Genomic DNA, 16,000 nt, shown 5'->3' with positions numbered 1-16,000 from the left:
ATGGATTATATAGCTAAAAGGTAACCTGATGAATCAGAGTCCAGAGGTATGGGTGTAGATGTAAGAACTGTATTGGCAATAGAGACAGCTCCTGAGGATTCAGCACCAGTATAACTTCCTTTGAGGGTAGGCTGAAATGTTATACCGGAATAACTGTAGCTTGCCTGAGAACTGTTATTCTCGGAGTTTGTAATCTCTTTATAATTAGAAAGAGTGCTATTCCGCGAGTGTTTTTTTACACTGGACGCACTTCCCCCGAGCGATATTTCGCAGTGTTTCCTCTTATTTTTGGCAGATTGAGGTTGATCTATATTCTCGAAAACATTAATAATGATGTTAATAACATTAGAGAGGTCAAAACTCACGGTATAGTAAGTTGGTTTAACCTTCAAATTGGCTGTTTTTTTCTGTTATTGTGTCTGCTACAATCTCCGATTGAGTAACCTCTGTGATTTCTGAATCTATTTTATTACGTTTGTGAAGCAATTTGAGACGCCTTTCTGTTCTTGCATCTTTAGTGATATTGGTTCTGAAATTTGTTATGTCATGTAAAACATTTGGGATCCCGACTCCACTCACGCTTATGTCTTCACGCATGCTTATACCTTCATGAATATAGAATTGCAACAAAAATCAATCCAAAAAATAACATAATCAACAACGCAAAATATAAGTCACATTACATGAATACCTTGCTTTCTTCTCTTCGCATTTGTATTAGGTTCTGCATTCTCGCACTTTTTTTTCTTATTAGTTGTGTTCATATTGACGAACTTGATTTCTGTTCTACCAGAATTATTAAAAGTTTTTAGCCAAGCTAAGGCATTAATATTGACTAATTGTATTGACTATAAATGGTCATAAGGAGTTTACGGAAACTAATCTTATTTGATTAGGCTCTGTCATGGTAAGCATGTTAATTACGCTTGTATTATAGGAAACTCCACATATCTTGATATTATTAAGAATATTAACTATATCTAATTAATGATACTAATTGAATCCATTTTACTGCAATCAAATCAGAATTTTTCATTTTGTGATTAACATGCTTAAAAATGGTGTTTCTGTCAGACTCAGATAAGGAAGTCGCATAAACCATCATGATGGATTCTACAACTTGTTCCTTGCCTGAGAATAATGCAAGGAGGAGTAAAGGTGATGTGTATCCATGCCTCTTTAATCACTTCCCATGTTCTCTATTGGTTTTTTTATAGTATTCCTGTCTTTGTTATGTCAAATTGATAATAGAAATCTTAAAAGTTTGAGATGACGAAGAAGATGATTTATGCTACTGAATTCGGCTCAAACAATGGACTTAACCCCACAGGTAAATCCACGTGGCTTTATAACCACCTAAAGCTCTCATTTTAGTTTCTGAATATTCGTGAATAAATAGACGTTGACAGTAAGTAATAACAGTACTTAAAACGTGGAGGCTTCATATTAATATAAAAATTCAAAACACATAACACAAATCAACGGAAACACAACATAAGTAATCAAAAACCAAAGTTCAAAGACGAAAACATCTTGAAAGCACTTTAATAATAAAAAGTGAAGCCTCTACTTATAAATTCTCCAAACACAATCCTGAAAATCCGAGTAAGTTCCTTCAGTTTCAATATGGGTTCCTTGGAATCCTGAAAAGTAATAGATAACAGAGTATATATAATTTAGTGAACAAATCCTATACACGATCATACTTCCATTTTTAAGAAACCTGTAATCCTAAAGTACCTCATACGGAACGCCTGGATTTCGGGAATTTCGGGCTCAATCAAGATTTTTGAAAACTCTTCAAGGTTAGTGACATGTTTGATTCGACCTAAGTATAATAACAAATGGTTTTTATCAATAGCAGTGAACATTTTAACAACAAAAATAGCTTAACTCTAACCAAATGCAGTTACCTTCACCCCATTCAATACGCCAGAAATTCAGAACACATAGTATTACGGCAGCAACAGTGGAGTTCCATTTTTGATAAAACTCTATAGCCTTATTTCCATAAGCCACACACTTTAATTCATCAAACCCAAATTTAGAGAAAAGAAATCGATAAAACAGGTGAAAGTAATATATGAGCTAAAAACTAAAGTATACATTGATGAGTAAAATTGTAAACTTACTCAATGTCGATCAAAGAGAAAGTTATTTTATGGTTTATCCCACCAATAGCTTCATCTTGAAATGGCACAACATCGCCAACCCCAACCAAAGCTCCATACAGATCTGTAAAAAAAATTAAAAAAATTAGAATTTTACTTAAGATTCAATATTGCTGAATACATCAAAATCAATTGATTTGACAATCGAAAATAAAACCGAAAATGCTCATACCTATACAGTACTTCGGATGTGCAAACCCACGTAAGACATTGCGAAACCTTTGAAAACAATAGTAGTTGCAATGTGTCTTAGGTTGAATTTTACCAATCAACGAAGAAGCTGACATCTCAATTTGGTATTTGTGCCTGCTCAACCTTGTCAAAGCAGAAGCAGGAACCACTTTGAAATTCTTGATTTCAAACCAATCACCTTCATCCATGGAGATATTTGATGATTCCAAATTTTCATATAGAGTAGCTTGTATTGTAGATCCCTGTTTAAAAGTAATAAAATATATTAGTTAGATCAAGGTAATCAGAGCAGTCAAATAAAATATATTAGTTAGATCAAGGTAATCGGAGCAGAATTATAAAACGAATACTAAATATCATACTATATATAGCAATACAAAAATTATAATAGGTTTGTGAAAGTACGCTTACTTTCTGATCGACAAAAACCATATATGATTTTTTTAACATTGTACGAACAGTAATGGTACACCGCTTGCTTACAACGGTAACACACACTGTAGGTGCACGGATGGAGAGATTCAATTGATGGAGGAAAGTGTTAACAAACATGGTTCGAGGTATGAGCATACGCTTAGAACACATTTTTTCGTTCATTTCTCTTAGAATGAAAAGAGATTGAGTGAGTACGCAATAGGATATATATATATATGGTCAACTTAGCATGCTCTCCGTAAAACCTAATTTTATCAACTCGGCTAAATGACATTTATGATAAATATTACAGAAGATTTTGTGTCTATACATGTAATATTTATATTGCCTATTTTGTTGTAAAAATTCAAAGTGAAGGTCATGTCAAAGTATATATAGTTAATGTTTGGATCCTAAGACTTCTTTTTAGCTAATTATCGTATTGTTTCACGATATCTCTTTCTTTTTGTGGCACGCACATTCAAGTATGTCTTCCGATAATAATAGAATGACAGATTCCATCATAATTAATTGTGTATCTCTACTTGGGTCATCCCAGTAATTTTAGAATATAACAAAAAAAATATATTGATACAGTTAACTCCTTTCTTATTACAGGATTTTTAGTTATAGTTACAAAACCAGAATTGAGATTACTGATACATTTTTTATAGTCTTTCTGTCAAACGGCTGTTCATATTGATTTCATCTGATTCATAATTTCAGATGATTTCAGAAGATGGTTTATGCTATTGTAATAGTTAACTCCTTTCTTGTTACAGGATTTCAGATTGATAATATTTTCTTCATACGTTTTTTATAGTCTTTCTGTCAAACGGCTGTTCATATATTCTAATTGAAACCTTCATAATTTCAGATGACGAAGAAGATGGTTTATGCTATTGAAAGGATTCAAAGTAATGACTTTCCCTCACAGGTAAATCCCCTAACTTCATAACCACCTGTGTGATTTATGATTGTTTCTGAATAGTCGTGAATAAATAGACATTAACTAAATAATAGTATAAAAAACGTAGAGGCTTCATATTAATATAAAAATGAAACAACAAAAAACAGAACTCAACGAAAACATAAATAGATAATCAAAAAACAAAGTTGAAAGACGAAAATCAACTTCAAAGCACTTAAATCATAGAAAGTGAAGCCTCTACTCATAAATTCCCCAAACACACTTTTTAGCCACTTTTTCAATCTTCTCCTTCTTGATCTTGATGTTACACGCTCCCCTGGTAACAGAAGTCTGATCAAACACATCCTCCAAGTTAATGACGGGAGTTCTAACCCGCTTGGGAGGTGTCAGCTCAGTAGACTCGGCATGCTGGGATGACCCCCCATGTAACATCAAGGACCCCTTCAATCAACAAATATTAAACATCAGAACTTCTAGGATTTTAATTATCAAGATATGTATAACATGTTAACTGAATCAACCTCTGGTGCATCAGACAAAGCTGAAAATGTCCCTTCCATTGTGTTCTGACTTTCCTGCAATTAGTACAAAAATGATATTAATAACAATTAAAAACAATAACATTAAAATGAAGAAAGAGAAGCAAGTAAAATTCTAACCGCTGGTGATCCAATGGCGTCGAACTCATTAATCAATCCAATGTTTGTCATGATTTTGAGAACTTTGAAAGTGGGATGCTTATATAAATAATTCTCCCTTTCAATATCAATCTTGAAAAGAAAAGTTTTCCCAACTAAATCTTGTAAAACAGGAGGCAACACTTCAGGATCCTGGATCTTTCCTTGCAAATACAAAAAATTAAGTTAAAAATATCTAGAAACTTTGAAGTTAGACAGAAAAGAAAATATTACTAATAAAAGACTCCTACCTCATCGGTAATGGGACCAGTTAGCTCTACGCATGGTTTATGCAGTAGTTGCAAGACGAGATTATCGAACAGCAAGAACTTGGTGTTATTGGTACTGCCAAGTACCACCAAATGCAACTTGTACCTAAGAGTAAAAACATGATAAAATAAGCATTGCCAATAATTCCGGGAAAGGAAATTGAAATTAACTACGCAAATTAAATATATATAATCCAAGTAAATACCTAGGCAACAGTTGAGGATGGTTATCTTTGCATTTGAGACAGTAATAATTATGACCATCAACATTATCCTCCTCGCCATCTTCAATGTCATTTGGCACTGTCAACACCTTCTTCACACACACCTTGCAACTTAGGTAGTACCAACCCATGTCAGAATCAATGGCCGCAATTGAAGCCATTACAATACACTTCCCCACCTACACAATAATTTATATTATAATGAGTTTAAATTCACAAATATCACTTCTAAATAATTCAGCAATATTGAGTATAATATTTATGTTTTCAAACCTGTTTGGCTTCCAAAACCTGGGCAATAGTTTTCCTAGGTGTATGAAAAAAGAAGTCTTCATTTTCCTTAACACTGGGCACCACTGTTGATGATTTGGACTCAACAATGGCTAAAGCCAAATCATCTTTTGGTAACCTAGAATGTGACACAATACAATAAATAGTAAGACAGTAATGTAGGGATAAAAAATATGCAACGTTAAATAAACAAAATGTAAATCATAAACTCACAAACTCCGGAATGCCTAGACCTCCTCCATTTGTGGATTTAACGCCACATTAGAGACATTATAGGCATTTGAGATACTACGGTACTCTGTGTTAAGAACAACGTATATTAAAATCTGCAGAGAACGTATATATGTTTATAGAAAAAGAAAATTAAAGAAAAAGCATTTCTCTTTACCTTTCCAGACTTTTATCTTTCCAAATCGCAACACACAAACAATGGACTCCTCATTGCGCAACTGAATTGCATTGCTAACATCATCAGCAAACTTTCCCCATAAAACCAATGGGAGACGCTCATCACTACAAAATAGAAAATAATATTATAATACTGGTACATGTAAATTAAACACATCATTCTAAATCGAGTAAAAGAAAAGAACTTGCTTTTCATTTCGTAGTTCAACAGTAATCTTCTGGGTGTCTTTTCCATTCACAGGCACTATTTCCATTTGCGTAACTTCAACAATCTGGCCGATAACATCTATGAAAAAAGAACATCACATATCAATTTTATGAGCAAGTGTTATCGTACCAACCAAGTAACTGAACCAACTCTGGAAATATAAACTGAGATTTATAAAAACACGTACCAACCAAGAGACTATCATCGAGTACACCACTGAGTACATCACGGAAGTTAACTGGATTCAAACCAGTTAAGTTGTGAGGAAACTCCTCACAAATACGTACACGGGTCGTAGGAAGGAACACGATCTTGAATGGATGATTGGTGGTTCGATAAGAACCATTGGAATGGGTAACCGTAAAATTGATGAGAACTTTCGTCTCACCCTCCTGCAGCACACGATCGAATTTCCCCACCAGTTCCTTTTTCACAGTTCCAGCAATCTTGTCCCCCTAAATAAAAGTACAATATGTAATTAGAACATCAGACGATATGGAAGTCACAACAAATATTTAAGTAGAAACAATATTTTCAGTATAATTGAACTTACTCTCGCATCAACAAACACCATTTCGATTGTCTCGCCACCCGCCGCAGAATATTGTTTCCAAAGGCGGACAATCTTGACTTGAACCTTCCACATGTTCTTGAAGGGCTTCAGCTCAGAGATCAGGTTCATTGCAGCCATAGTATGAAATGTAGGTTTTGTGTAGAATGAGTGATAGAAATGAGGTACACATTGTTCTTTTATATATAGGTGTAAGAGTCAATCTCTGTAATTAATATACGATCTATCAATTATGATAGTATATTTTATTTGTCAATCACTTATGAGAAAGTTATAATAGAATGTGTAATCAACATTTATTAGACACAATCAATTAACACGTGATTGTCTCAATATTACCAAACCCGTGTTTAAACGCTCTATAAATTTACGTGAGAAAGAGGCAAGGATACTTGACAATCAATTTTGAGGAAGTGATAATTAAGGCGTGATTAACATTACATCCCCTTACCCCAAGTAATAATTCTACGTGATTGAGTTGATATTAAAACCATATATACGATTGATTTTCTAATTAATGTTATGTGGAAGTGATAATTAAGGCATGATTACATTTATTGCCCTGTAGAGCATACCATATACATGATCGCAGAAAAATATTGGTTCTGATAAAATATCTCGAAAACAATAATTAAATTAGTCGTTGAGATTTAATAATTACATGTTGATTTTCATAATATCATATGTAGGTTGATTTTCATGACATTAGTAATGGTTTTCATTATATGATTCAGTTGCCTACACAATAAATCATAAAATATTCATGTTGATTTGTATTGCAGACAGAAAATAATATATAGAATGGAGAGCATTTTGCAGAATGATTATGTAGTTATTCGTGGCAAAGATGCGATGTGTATTTATGCTGCAGGTGGACCATGTTCCAATAGAAAATTGAATGCAATGTGCATTTATGTTGCATATGTATCAGTACATATGTTCCGTTCATAAAATGTTGGTCTAATAATAGTGGCATCTTTTGTAAATATCCTAGTAAGAAGAGGGTAAAAGTTTAAGGAGGCTGAGACGCATTGTGAGACTGCCACGTAAGGGTGGCATGCCTGTAATTAAACTACACTTTAAGGTTATGTCTTTAAAATGTTTCTGGATTAATAGTTAGGGGATATATCAATTTACCTTTTCAAAATGGATCTAGAACCGGTTTAATCAAATGCATTCTTTATTTATCCCTTTCTTATTAAAAGAGAAGCAATTTTAGAGAGTAACCTTTATTTAGTACTATATTTACAATTTTGCTATTTGTCTGATGTGTGTCAGCTCCACAAGCCTCCTCAACTATCATTTTTAATTGACCAACATTTACTAGGAGAATTACATAAAATGCCACCGGTGACTATATTAATTTCGGACGTTCATATACAAATATTAATGGAATCACTTATTTCACGTACACCACATCATTATTATATCTCTTATATATTATTTTAGGAGCATTATAAATAAATAACCTTTAGTTCATGTGTGATTTACATTAGTGCCATTTCCTACGTGTCATCACCACATGCTCTCTCAAGATCTATATTCAAAAACCCTTAGTTAACTAGATTAATTACACTAACTGCCATTGGTCAGTACACTATATTTATTCCTTATTGACTAACCAAAGATACAATGTCTATGATTAATGTTTTGTTCTTATTATTTTCCATGTACTATTACACGGATTATTAATCATGATGCATTTGATTTACTCATCGATGAATCACTGAGATTTGAATACGTCTATTATATGGTTTCATCCCTTTTAAATTATTTGAGAAGTATTTTTAATAGTAATTTTAATTCATGTTGTATATTTAATAACAAAATAAAATCAAATATGCGTCAATAAAATATTAAGTTATGCTAAATTATGAATATGATCGCATATAAAACTTTAGTTGATTGTATACCACGTATAAATATGACCACACATTGAATTGTTTTTTTACGTTAGACTAATTTGTCACCAATACAATTTTGAGTCTACACTTGATTAGTTTTTTGCCAATCAAATTCGGAAACATGATCAATCAGGGATTCTAGAAATAAATATAATAAGTGGATTAGAATTAATGCAAATTAAATTATCAATTTGAGATTTTTTTTTTTGAGATTATATACATAAATAATTCCTCAAAAAATACTTCGCCTACAATTAATTTCAGAAACATGACCAATGAGTGATTAATCTTAATTACATAGAGAAATCAACTCGTCTACAATTTAAATTCGGAAACATGATCATTAGGGATTCTAGACATAAATATAAGCAATCAGTAGATTAGAACTTAATGCAAATTAAACTATCGGTTTGAGATTGTAGACATAAATAATTTTCTATAAAATTTACCTCGCCAACAAATAGTTTTGGAAACATGATCAATCAGTGATTAAAATATTAATTACATAGAGAAATCCACTCGCCTACAATCTATATTCGGAAACATGATCAATTGTAAAGTCCTAGACATAAATATTATCAATCAGGGGATTAGAATTTAAAGCAAATTAGACAATTAATTTGGGATTATAGACAAATAATTTCATATATAAGTTACTTTGCCTACAATTAGAAACCAAAATATGATCAATCAGCTATTAAAGTCTTAATTACATAGAGATTCTTATTCGCATACAATTTATATTCGGAATACTATATATATCTTGCCAATCCTATGCCCACACCTCCATCACAACCCAAACAATTCAAAAGTATCATTCAAAAATGCATAATGATAAATTTCTTTGCTTATTTTTATTTCTTCAAAAATTCATAATAAATTTATATGTTTCTTTGCTTATTCTTAAAGTTTTTATTTTCGTACAATATAATTCAATGCATCTCTCTAATTACACAAACTTTTATATAAAATTTAAATAAGCTTACATTATATTAATCTGTACATTATAGTTAAATATTTTATTATATCTAATATTTGTGACTACTTTTAACTTTCTATTATCTATAAATTAAAAGTAATATTCTCTTTAATATATTCATCATACGTAAGGCGCAGGTTATCACCTAGTCATTATTAACCACGAACCTCTTGCATGAATTTAAAAATAAAAATATTGATTTTTCCATTGAAACAACTACAATGTTTTTTTGGTAAAAACAACAACTACAATGTTCCAGAAGAAACTTAATATAGTGAAACCGTAGACAAGTCAAAATCAACTAATCTTATGGTTTTGTTATGAACATCTAATAAACTTTTGTTGTTCATTTTTTTTTGGTAAAAATGTTAAGAAACTTTCGTTGTTCATGTTTGTTTATATGACACTTTTTTTTTTGCTAAAATTTGGTATGACACATTTTATTTCCAACATAAATATCAGTGAGACACATTGTATGACACATTTTTGTTTAAGAAAATAGTGAGAAATATAAGCAGAATATACTTATATTTGTTTGAACATGAATTTTAAATGGTCGGTGTTCTTATACACAATAATAAACTAAACCATGATCTACGAACCATATAGTAAGGTTAGGTTATAATCATTATGGTGTTACAGGGATTTATGTGTTAAATTGAATATAAGTGGATATGATTTCGGTTTGGTTAACTTAGCGGTTTGGTAGGACACATGTTTTTGATTTCAAATTTGCTAAAATTGATTTAAGATGTTTTGGTGTCTTTTTGAAAATAATAAACTGAATTTATATCAAATATCTTGTGCGTGTTTGTAACGCTAAACTACTAACTTGCAAATCAGAAATTTCCAAGGTTTTGGAAACTATTTATGTATAGAATAACGCAATCTGCTCTTATGAAAAATTTCTGGAAACAATTTACGTATAGAATAATGTAATTTGCTATTATGAAGTTAATGTGAGTTTCCACAAATAGATTATAGAGACTCTAGACTATATCATGCATAAATATATAGGCCATTGACTGTCTCTCCTCCACTTCTATAGTAAGTAGTTGCGTGAATTGAGACTTTCACTATATTTTTTTAGTAAGTAAGGAATAGTTTTCAGTATCAAAAAGAAATAATTTGCTATGTGGAAACTTCTTTATCACATTTTGGTTAATCTTGCCTTATTTTTAACTTTAGATTTGGTAAGGTGTCTGTGTGATAATCAAGTCAATTTTTTAATTATATGCCGATGCCAAATTTTAGGCTCAATTGTGGGAACTCAATTTGGTCTCCTAAAACATAAATTTCTATCTTTGACTCCAATGCACAATAATATGTCATGTTTTTTTTTCCGTATTCACATACAGATAACTAGGTGTTTTATACATTATGTGCAGAATTTAAATTTTATTTAAACTATCATTTTGTTAATTTTAAAATTTTATTTTTTGTCTACAGTATTTGTTTTTTAATTTTAATTAATTATATGTTCACTTAAAATTAAGATAAAATAATTTTCTGAAATTTATATTTAATATTATACATGTATATAGTTAAATTGTAATCTTGAATCAATGTTATCTATTTCTTTTGGTTAAAATATATTAAATTGAATTATATAAAATTGAGAGAAAATTGTGTTAAGCATATAACTATTAAAACTAAAACAAATAATATTATAAAATTTTGGATATATTAAAAATAATAATGGAACTGTGGAAAATTATAATTTAAGAAACTGCATAAATATTCGAAGAAATGTTTTAGTAATAAAATATATAATTATGAAAATATAATTAAATAATATTTCAAAATTTATAAAATATTGTTATTTTCTATTTTATTATTATATTATTTATTATTATATTAACTGTGATATATGATTATTATCATATTTTAAAATTTTACCAAAACTATAAATCAACATTAAATGTAAATGTCTATTTTATAATTAGTTTTAAACCATGTCATCATTATGAATATGACATATCATTTTTCTTATCAATTCATTGTGGCAATGACACTTGACAAACCAATTCTCAAATTTTGTCTAGAGGACTAGGGATAATCAACCGGATTAATATAACGTTATTAAAATGAAAAAAAAATTATTCCTTGATCTACTGTAGGAATACAATTTTCAATATAATTGGTATAATAGTTATACAATATAACAAATTCACTATTCAAATCCCCTATATATTAATACTGAAGCATTGGAACATTTCTTTGTAGCCACGTTTTATCACCATGATGATTTTATAAATTCTTAGAAAAATCGGTTGGTTCATCCTAATATATATTATACTATTAGTTAAACTAACTATTAAATTTATTATTAGTGTATAAAAGAATATTCTCAATTTTTTGAATAAAATCTACGAAACTATCTAATGTGATTAATATATATATGACAATTAATGATTATGAAAAATAATGATTTGATAACAATTTTTGTATCCTCTCTCATTTTTGTTTAATTTTATATATTAAAATAAATTAAACAATCACATCAACTATGTAATAAAAATTAGATTTTTTCTTATATGTTATATTTTTAATTTTTTTAAATGACTATAAACTACTAAAAATGTTAAAAATCCCATTTTGAAAAGTTTGTAATCAATGAATGAATTTTGCTTTTGATATAACAAGATACAAATGATCCTAAAATCGTATGAATATGAATTCTCATTTAATATATATATATATATATATATATTCATATATTTATATCATTTAAATTAGAATATGTACAATATAAAATACATAAATTTGTTAATTTTGATTTTTCCTTGAAAACTATCACATCAAAAAATTTAGGATTAATAGTTTAAATTTTTGTTACAGTAAATATACAAATGTTAATAAAACCAGATTATAATAATTACTTATATTGAATATATTATATATCTATCTCAGTATCATTCAAATTTAATTAGATACCATATAAAGTAAATAAAATCATTATTTTGATTTACTTACCATAAAAATATTGTATATAAACAACATGTATTGTTTTAATTTATGTGATTATTCTAATCTTATATATATTAATTACGACACAATTAATTAGTTTAGCAAATGTAAAATCTTATTAATTAATATTTTTCAAAAATCTTACAAGATATCAATACATCAAAGATTTATTTAGAATCTATTAAAATCACCGAGCGAAAATATGGATTGCACAATAAATTTTCCTAACGCTAACCTCTTTTCTCTTCGTCACCATAACCCACCAAACAGTCTTCATCACCCTTCAAACTTCCCTCCTCTGTCCTAGTTTATCATCGCCCTCCATGCTATCTCCCAATTTTTATTGACCTCCAAGCTCTTTCATATTTTTCCATAGTTCTCCAAGCTCTAATATTGGCTACACTTAAATAAAAATAAATATATATGAAATCTTTCTTAAGTTAAACTGTATAGTTGTGTTTGATATATAAAAAGGTATTTGAAAGTAATAAATGTAGATATAAATTGGTAAAACCATAAACATTGAAAAAATATGACAAAAATTAATTTTTACATTAATTATAAAAGTTCATTACTTTAATAATATAGCAATATATGTGTGGTCACGTGTGTGGGTATGTTATGTTCACTCTAAATTGGAAACACAATGAATTGAAAAATTTGGCTAAAATTAATATCTTCACATAAATTAAAGAAAATTTATTACTTTAATTATTGACCAATTTATATGTATGTGAATGTGTGAGTATGTATATATATAACCAACAACACCCACATAATATCGATATATCTAGTTTCTTAAGCACTCAAATTCAGAAAAAGGTTAATAGAGTTGTATATATATTAACTATCATTAAAAATCTTAAAAGTTTTAACTTAAGAAGATACAACATGTATTATTGTAAAACACTTGTAATCTGAGAATCTATTCTATGTTATATTCCATCATGTGGATTATGTGGATTGCCCATAACCAAGACCAAGGAGGTTTACGTCCGACCCGTCTATCCGACCCGTCTACATTCCGTCACACCGATCCGTCTACATTCTGTCCGAGACTAGTTAAGATGAAGACTCATTCAACTGGACCATTTATGAGCTTTGACCAAGTCTTGATATTGTAATGAATGTAGTCAATGTGTATTCAATGTGTAGATTCTCCTTTGATGTAAACCCTTGTATGATCCCACTATATATAAGTGGCAAGAGCTAATGAGAAAGACACAACTTTCACAGCAAACACTTCTCTCATATTATAACATTCTAATTATTTTTATTGCTTTAATTCTATTGAAGGATATCACAAAAAGTGGTTGCATCTTCTAGGAGAATAACTAATGGCAATCAATAAATTTTTGTCTCATCAACTACTTTCATTGACGATGGTTGTACTCTTCCTTTTGCCCATGATTTTGGGTAATTTGTTTTTCATTCAGTCTCAGTTGAAGGTTTTTTATTTCAAAAGAAACTTTGTTTTGAATTAAAATAATTTTTAAGTTAATTAAAATAAAATTAATTTTTTAATTTTGTATAGTTATATTTTCACTTTTTCATTTTAGATATAAAAAATTGATAGTGTTGTGTTCTTCTCAATATGTTTTTGGGTTCAACAGGAAAATATAGCTTATGTACCATGGGATGTGATGGTACCACAGAATGCAATATCAGATGCATATCTACAGGTTACAAAAGTGGAGTTTGTCAAACAAATCAATTTGGTCTTTTCTGTTGCTGTTCCCCGAAGTTTAAATCTTCAGCTTACTTTCCTATATCTAATCCTGTTGATTATTAGTTGTTTTTAAACTATATATGAACTTAATATAAATAATGAAAATATATAATAAAAGAAAAAATTTCCAATAAAAATTAAGGAATGAATAATAATCAACCATTAATGTTTTGATATTTGGAAATATAATAACTCTCATAACCAATAAAAATTCAGAATACTGAGAAAGGATAATCATCTTTAGTAAATTTATCACCAAATTCTAACAAATAAAAAACAATCACCGACTCTTACAAGTAATAGGAAAACACTTAAGTTATAAAGAATAAAGAAAATAATACCAAGGAAAGATAGAAAGGAGAATATAAAGAGCCCTCCAAGACACCTATGTTGGTGTAAAAATCATTAATCTCGTGATCAAGACAAAGATTGTGATGAATCTACTAAGTAGCTTGAGAAAAATATAAAGAGACAGAAATTCCAAGAAAAAGTTAAATTTATCATGTGTTAACTTGAAAAGATAGGAATATCCTCAAAGTAACTCTTGCCAAAAAGAAACAATGTATGTATTTCCAAAAAAAATTTGACGTAAAATGTTCATTCATAAATATTCACACTAAACGACAGGTCTTATTAAAAAAATTTCCGTAAAAAAATTTTTGGACTAGTTTCGACTGAAATTTTTTCACAAGACAAGTTTATAAGTTACAAAAGTAAACAAAATCATCAACAGAGGACAAAAAGGACAAGGGAAAGGGGAGAAAAATCCTCATTGCCCATCACACGCTCACTCTTTTCTCCCTTGCAAATCCTCTTCGCCCATCAACCCTATCTCCAAATTCCTTATCGCCCTTTAACCTTCACCCTTTTCTCATAACCCACAAAAAAATCTTCATCACCCTTCAAACTTTCCTCTGTCCTAGTTTATCATCGCCCTCCATGCTATCTCCCAATTTTTCATCGACCTCCAAGCCCTTTCATATTTTTTTTCATAGTTCTCAAAGCTCTATATATTGGATACACTTAAATGAAAATAAATATATATGAAATATTTCTTAAGTTAAACTGTATAGTTGTGTTTGATATATAAAAAGGTATTTGAAAGTAATAAATGTAGATATATATTGGTAAAACCATAAATTTTGAAAAAATATGACAAAATATAATTTTTACATTAGTTATAAAAGTTCATTACTTTAATTATATAGCAATACATGTGTTTTCACGTCTGTGAGTATGTTCACTCTAAATTGGAAACACAATAAATTGAAAGATTTGGCTAAAATTAATATCTTCACATAAATTAAAGAAAATTTATTACTTCAATTATTGACCAATATATATGTATGTGAGTGTGTGAGTATCTATTACTATAAAATAGACTTTCCTCCCTCCTGGTGATGCCACCTAGGATTCCACCTAGATAATTCAGCTTCCTTGTACACGACACGTGTCCCACTTTAGTAAACGCTACGTTTCATTTATCGTTTCATCTTCTCCGCCGTATCTATGGTTTTCATCGATTCACTGATCCAGCAATCAATTGGCGCCGTAGCAAATCTAGAATTTCGAGCGATTTATTCATCTTCTCCCTACTGATCCAATCCAGAATCAATCGGTTACGGATTCATCAATATTAAATTTCTTCTGAAATCCATCGTATACGATCCGTTTTTGCTCTTCAAAGGCGGTGGAGGTTCCACTATAAAAAGGTTAGCATCCCTACAATCTAAAGCATTCTATCAATCTATTAAAAAATCCGATTCTATTTGTACTTACCAACTTTTTTTCCCTTGATTATGTTATTGAGCTTTTGCGTAGTGTTGACTCATTTTATCTGGTTTTCCAGATTTTTTTTTGTTGTTGATTGTATCATTTAACCAAGTTTTCCAGATTATTTATTTGTTTGTTGATTGCTCTATCTATTTCACATGCGATGAGTGGTCAGATACAATACACGTATTATGGACATAAAAACCAATTCGCAGAGGGGCGGTGTCTGGGTACATCTTCATCTTAAAGAGTGAGCAAATTCTTATTCATATTTTCCAAAACTGCAACA

The 16,000-nt window shown here is 29.7% G+C and overlaps 1 long non-coding RNA gene across 2 annotated transcripts; it reads left to right on the top strand.

The window, feature by feature from the left end:
* The first annotated feature begins 1,051 nt into the window (after positions 1 to 1,051).
* Positions 1,052 to 13,417, top strand: LOC130509629 (uncharacterized). 2 transcript variants are annotated; one of them, XR_008943652.1, is made up of 5 exons: positions 1,052 to 1,158; positions 1,252 to 1,330; positions 2,867 to 2,923; positions 3,655 to 3,714; positions 13,188 to 13,417. It is a non-coding gene; the product is annotated as an uncharacterized LOC130509629 (long non-coding RNA). The 2 variants fall into 2 exon arrangements; XR_008943651.1 differs by lacking the exon at positions 13,188 to 13,417 and adding an exon at positions 7,139 to 7,421.
* Positions 13,418 to 16,000: the final 2,583 nt, after the last annotated feature.

The sequence above is a fragment of the Raphanus sativus genome, chromosome 3 (assembly GCF_000801105.2).
Source record: "Raphanus sativus cultivar WK10039 chromosome 3, ASM80110v3, whole genome shotgun sequence".
In the NCBI taxonomy this organism is placed as follows: domain Eukaryota; kingdom Viridiplantae; phylum Streptophyta; class Magnoliopsida; order Brassicales; family Brassicaceae; genus Raphanus; species Raphanus sativus.
This window is presented reverse-complemented; position numbering and strand designations above follow the sequence as displayed.